This window comes from Cicer arietinum, chromosome 8 (assembly GCF_000331145.2).
Source record: "Cicer arietinum cultivar CDC Frontier isolate Library 1 chromosome 8, Cicar.CDCFrontier_v2.0, whole genome shotgun sequence".
Lineage (NCBI taxonomy): Eukaryota > Viridiplantae > Streptophyta > Magnoliopsida > Fabales > Fabaceae > Cicer > Cicer arietinum.
Window position 1 is genome coordinate 14054469 of NC_021167.2, and position 7275 is coordinate 14061743.

The window sequence follows — 7275 nt, forward strand, 5'->3', positions numbered from 1 at the left end:
CATAGCTACAACTTTCATGAAGATGCCAATCCCAATTTGGACAATAAAAGGGTAAAAAGTGCAAGTCACCTGAGAGGGAGAACACTTTTGGAAGAACAAAGATGTTTATTTAACACTGCAAAGCATTGCGCAGACGTTTATATTTGAAACTAACAAGAATAGAATTGAACTTTTATATTAAGAAAAATATCACAGATGAGTTTCACTTTGAATTTAACTTGATTTCTAATTTGATCCTAGTTACTAAATTTCTTTATGGAATTATTACCGAATCCTCTCTATTATTCTTGTCATAATGTCTTAGTGACATAACCTTTAATTCCAAAGTAATCGTTAATTCCTTAGTGGATTTAAGATTAGAATTAAGTCTTACAGTACAAGTATTCTCTTATTAAGCTATTGTCTTGCAACTAATTTAATTGATTTCATAACTTGCATTTATCCCTAGACTACAATATCATGAATTTATCATATCAAGCATTTGTAAAGTTCACTTTTGTTTTAAAATACGAATCGTATAACATTTTAAAATTGATCAAGCAATACAAAGCATTAAGTACATAGATGAGAAAAATATTTCAATAAACTCATACATATAACTAGATATGAAATCAGAAAAATAAGAGTTTCATCTTGTTTCGCTCATCCCTAACAAATAGGGTTTAGTTACTCATGACAGAGATAGAAAATATAAAGAGTAGATAAGAATTACAAGAAAGATTAATGAATGATTGTTGATAAAACTGCTCCAATGGTGTTAGACACAGTCATCTCTAAGTTTCTCTACTATGACACAAGTCTTCAAACTTCCCAATAGCCAAAAAGATCTCTAGAAAGTGATAAAAACATATTTTTATACATTCAGCCGCGTGCCAGGCGCCCCTGACATGGGATTTGTGCTTCAAGCACAATTTGACAGAGTCAGTGGTGTAGAAATGCGCCTCAGTCGCAGGTTTTGCGCTTCAGGTGCAAAACCTCTTCTGTCTGCCATATACTGCATTTTTCTACTCTTTTGATTCTGAATTTGGTTTTGGTGTCTTCATAAATATTGTAGCTATGGAACGCATCTTTCATTTGCTTTTGGTTTGACACCAATTGGACATCTACAACTCCATATATGGCTGAAATACTCCACATATGTCATGTTAATTTCACACCAAAATTCATCATTGCACTAAAACAAAGAAACAATACTAAACTACGAAAAATCTCTACTTAATCAAGGAAATAAGAACATAAATATTTCATTAAATCCAAGAACTAAATTCAACAACATATATCAAATAACTCATTAAATTAACTAATGATTAAAGAGAAATAAGACTAAAAACTATGAAAAATATGTATATGATGAAGAGTTATCAACCACTTACTTTATTTTTGATGATTATTATGACCTCGTTATTACAGAATATGACAGTCTTTAACAAATTAAAACAATACAGAAAACAGAATACGTCTAGCATACAATCAAGATCGAACATACAATCATACGATGCAAGATTTATTCAGATTTATACACAGCGGAAATGTAACATAGCATACAAGATCAACAATAAAAGTAAAAATATAAGGGATAGAATGCACCAAGGTTTATCCTGGTTCAGTTTCTCCTAGAAAATCAACTGAGGCCATGTTCCTTTTATGAGTATTACTCTAAAAATGTTAGGCTCTGATACCAATTGATGATTATTATGACCTCGTTATTACAGAATATGAAAGTCTTTAACAAATTAAAACAATATAGAAAACAGAATACGTCTAGCATATAATCAAGATCGAACATACAAACATACGATGCAAGATTTATTCAGATTTATACACAGCGGAAATTTAACATAGCATACAAGATCAACAATAAAAGTAAAAAGATAAGGGATAGAATGCACCAAGGTTTATCCTGGTTCAGCTGTCAGTATGACAGCCTACATCCAGTCCTGACAATCCAACTGGATTTCAGCTTTTTCTTCAATAGAAAGAATTGAGATTCTTTTACAGATTGTCCAGTTTCCTCGAAACCTATCTATCTAACTCAAACTCTTTCCTATTGCTTAACCCCTTGATCCTTGCAGTCACTCGTCAGACTCACACAAGATCAAGTACAACTCCTTCTTGATGATCTTTACATCAACGAAGATCGCCACCAGTTTTCAAACTGGATTTTTCACAGTTGTTTCTTTTTACAAAACTTTGTTACAAAATGATATAAAAGAAGTACAGAGTTTGTCTTCAATCTCTATCAATGTATCTCACACAATAATCTGGTTGTTCATTTGAGTGTTTGTGAGATCATTGTCTTTTTCTCTCAAGAATTCTTTTTCAGCTCTCTTATTGATTATGAGTAATCTTTTTGGTCTTGATCTGAAATAGCAATATCAGAATGTTATCAAAAAGTTCTTAAGAGTTCTTCAGTGTTCTGAAGTATATTTTGAGAAAATGATTGAAAACTCTTTATATAGTTTCTGAAAAACAACATATAAATCGATTTCGCAATCGATTCATTAATGTGATAAAACGGGCTTAATCGATTTGCCAATCGATTATCGCGAGTCTTGTTTTTCTTGAATCTTGAAACTATATAAACTAATCGATTTCCTAATCGATTCTTTTAATACACTTTTCAGAAAATTATGTGTAGACTTATATATGAATCGATTGCATAATCGATGTCAGGTGTTTTGTTCTAGTAATGAAATCAAACCAATCGATTACTTAGTCGATTCACTAAGTCACATAATCGATTCAATAATACACATAATCAATTTGGCCACATACTAAGAGTTCCATGTGATTTCAATTTTTTGTTTCAATCGATTTGCCAATCGATTGTGTTTAAAACAGGAACTTAGCTTATTCCACGTTAATCGGAGTGCCAATCGATTTGGTAGTGTGTTTCTGAAAAGGACTTTACCAGTTGGTTTAGCTCAATCGATTTCCTAATCGATTGATACCAAACTTGTCATGATTGAATTTCTCACAATGGATTGTCTAATCGATTATGTTTGTCACAGGCCATGTTACTTTTGAAATATTATTTACGACATCGATTTGTCAATCGATTAGTCTAGTAAATGGATTGGCCCTGTGACTTTCCCAATCGATTACTCAATCGATTTATTCAATCAGTTGTTTGTCTTTGTGATTTGCACAGTCGATGTGCCAATCGATTAGCATACAAATCAGGTTGCCTCTGACTTGCACAATTTTTATTACTGATTGTGCCAGTCGATTGCCTAATCGATTGTGTAACCACAAACTACATGTTTCCTTACAACCCTTTTACGAAATCGATTGCCTAATCGATTTGCTCAGTAGATTTTCAACTTTTGTTGATTTCTTGAGTTCCAAGCAATTTGTCTCAAGTGTGTAGGGTTGAGTTGTTGTTCCTGAAATCTTACTCAGTTAAAATGTTAGATTTATCATATGATGTATGAACATTGTATGTTTGTTAATTATGTCAAAATTAGGATTAAGAGGACTAAAGTCCAACAATCTCCCCCTTTTTGCATAAGTGACAAGCATACAATTTTAACTTGAGTTGAGCATTTCAAGATATAATATTAACAACAGATATATTTTCATAGCATCATATGTACCATTATCAGATCATAATATCAGAGCATAAGTACACATGCTATTTAACAATATCAGAGTCATTTTAATAAGTCATTAGTCATCAGAGTATCAAATGTACAGCAGTATAAGCAGTGTAAAATACAAGTTATAATTTCTCTCCCCCTTGTCAGTTAAGGCAAAAAGGCAGAAAAAAATTTCCTCCCCTTATGTTAGTAAACAAAAGCACTGGGGGATGATAATGATGTCAGAAAAACAGTGTATCAGAGCAACAAATAAGCAGATTAAACAGATTATGGCAATTGATATTAGAGGGTAATTGAATAAACGTGCTAATGCATTATATATAGAAGAAAAGAATACAACAATAACAAGTCATTACAACACAACAAAGAGCCTAAACACCTAATCTCCTAAACTGGGCTGGTCCTCACTATTAGCTAAGGGATAGGTAGAGACCGTTGTATTACCCTCAGCAGGTGTCTCCTCAACGTGAGTTGCAGAACGATCTAGGGGAGTTGGATTTTGTTCCTCTGTTGCTTGCCGACCGATGTCCACAAACTTTCCTAGGTGTTCTTTGCCATTGTTCAACACAAATCACTTACAACCAAAGATTCTAAAATAGGAAATGTTTGGTTGTCTACCCTTGTACAGCTCACAGGGGTTTTTCTAAGCAGGGGCCTAATGAGAACTCTATTGACAACATGAGTGGCTGTACTAATTGCATCTGCCCAAAAGTACTTAGGTAGGTTAGAGTCCTTAAGCATAGTCCTAGCTAACTCCTCTAAGGACCTATTTTTCCTCTCCACTACCCCATTTTGCTGTGGTGTTCTAGGGGCTGAATATATGTGGTTTATTCCATGTTGTTCACAGTAGGTTTGAAAAGAATCATTTTGGAATTCACCTCCATGATCACTTTTAATTGATATAATTTTCTGGTCATTCTCATTTTGAACCAAAGTAGCAAATTTCTTAAAAGTTGAGAATGCCTCACTCTTGTGAGCCAGAAAATATGTCCATATGAACCTGGAATAGTCATCCACCAACACATATCCATAAAGGTTACCTCCAAAGCTCTTCACTTGAGCAGGACCAAAAAGGTCCATGTGTACTAACACCAAAAAAGTTTTAACTAGCTTACTTCTTTCACAGGAATCACAAAGTCTATCCTTAGTAAATTTCCTGTTAGGGAGTCCTATAACTAGTTGTTTGCTTACCAGTCTATTTAGATGATCTATATGAATATGCACTATACGTTTATGCCATAACCAAGTCTCATCTGAATTAGATAACAAACAACATATAGTACTTGGCAAAGAATTAAAATCTAACATATAAATGTTATTAATTCTATCACCAACTAACTTTATGTGTTTGTCATCTTTATGCTCAATAATACAAGATTATGATGAAAAACTTACTTGAAATCCTTTATCACAAAGTTGGCTGATACTTAATAGATTGTGTTTTAGCCCTTCTACATACAAGACATTTTTGATTACTGCAGTTGACTCATTGCCTATGTCACCAATTCCAATAATCTTTCCTCTATTGTTGTCACCATATTTGACAAAGCCTCCTTCCTTTAATGTCAAGGACAGGAATTTGGATTTGTCTCCTGTCATGTGCTTTGAGCATCCGCTATCTAAATACCAAGAATGCCTAGTGGATGTCAAGCACACCTGCAACACACAATCAGAATTTTATTTTAGGTCCCCAATTAAAATTTGGTCCTGGAAGGTTAGTGTCAAAAAATGGTTTCTTTGTTATCCAAACTTGCTTCCATCCTCTATTGGCTAGTTTTTTAAATTTGCAATTTAAAACAAAATGTCGCTTTCTGCAACAGAAGTGACATGTACCATCAAAGGATGAATGTTTGTTTGGTTTAGTAAAGATGTCATACATATTCCTTGAAATAGCAGATTTCTGACTATGTTTGACATTTCTGGTTTGCATATAACCAATACCACATCTAGTGTTATTCCTTTTAACATGCATATTGGGTTTATATCCTAAACCCGATTTTTCATTAACATGTCTTTGGTTGCTAAGTATGACATTCAGTTTATCTTCACTTCTAGCAAACTTCAATAAATCAGATTTTAATGAAGCAACATTTTTTTCAAGTTCAATGCATCTTGCAGATTTGTCATGTGAATCCTTTTTCAGTTGTTCATACAAATCCTCAATTTTCTTATGATCATTTTTCATTTGCTCAAGCATTTTCTTTGTACTTATCAAATGTTTAATATAATTCACATACTCATCATGCAGTTCATTGAAAGCTTCTTGTAGTTCATCATAAGATGGATTAGATTGAGAGTTTACCTCATTTTCAGATTTTGAGTCTGTGTTTGCCATAAGACATAAATTTGCTTCTTCTTCTTCTGAAGAGGCAGAGGATTCTTCGTTGTCATTCCATGCAACATATGCTTTTCTGGTTTTGGTAGCTGGTTCCTTGCCTTTAGTTTTTGTAGCTCTACTTTTGTTTTGCAACTTGTAACACTCAGACTTTATGTGACCTGTTTTACCGCACTCATAACAGGTGATTGTCTTGTTGTCACTAGTCTTAGAACTGGATGGCTTTCTGAATTTGTTGTCTTTCTTTTTCAGAAATTTTTTAAACTTTTTGACAAGTAAACCAATCTCAGGCTCTTCGTTAGTCTCGCTGCTTGATTCATCTGAGGAACTGTCTTGTTCAGGTTTTGATTGGTGCGTTTGGGTTTTCAAAGACAATCCTTTCTTCTTCCTGCTATCTTGCTCTGACTCATCTAGTCTATGCAACTCCATTTCGTGCTCCCTCACTCATAACAGGTGATTGTCTTGTTGTCACTAGTCTTAGAACTGGATGGCTTTCTGAATTTGTTGTCTTTCTTTTTCAGAAATTTTTTAAACTTTTTGACAAGTAAACCAATCTCAGGCTCTTCGTTAGTCTCGTTGCTTGATTCATCTGAGGAACTGTCTTGTTCAGGTTTTGATTGGTGCGTTTGGGTTTTCAAAGACAATCCTTTCTTCTTCCTGCTATCTTGCTCTAACTCATCTAGTCTATGCAACTCCATTTCGTGCTCCCTGAGCTTTCCAAACAGTGTTGCAGTGGTCATGTTTGCCAGATCTTTCGATTCAGCAATAGCAGTTATTTTGGGTTGCCATTCTCTTGTTAAACACCTCATGATCTTTCCAATTTGATGTTCATTCTCCACCTGTTTTCCCAGGGCATGAAGGTTTTTTATAACATGTGTAAACCTAGTCTGTAGATCACTTATTGATTCATCTTTCTTCATGCTAAACAATTCGTATTCATGCATGAGTGTATTAACTCGAGCTCTTTTCACGTCTGTGGTGCCTTCATGTGTTTCCTGAAGAATGTCCCACATTTACTTTGCTGATTTACAGTTTGATACCCTGAAGAATTCTTCTGCACACATAGCAGATGTTATAATATTCTTTGCTTTAGCATTATAACCTACTTTCTTTTTATCATCCTCAGACCATTCGGATCTGGGTTTAGGGATCAGTGAATCATCAGTTCCAGCAATTTTAGGTATGTAGGGTCCATTTTCAACAGCATCTAGAATATCAATACCACTGGCTTCTAAAAATATTAGCATCCTATGTTTCCAATACATGTATGTGGTTCCATTGAAGGCAAGGGGCCTTGCAAGTGAAGCACCTTCTCCTAGAAAATCAACTGAGGCCATGTTC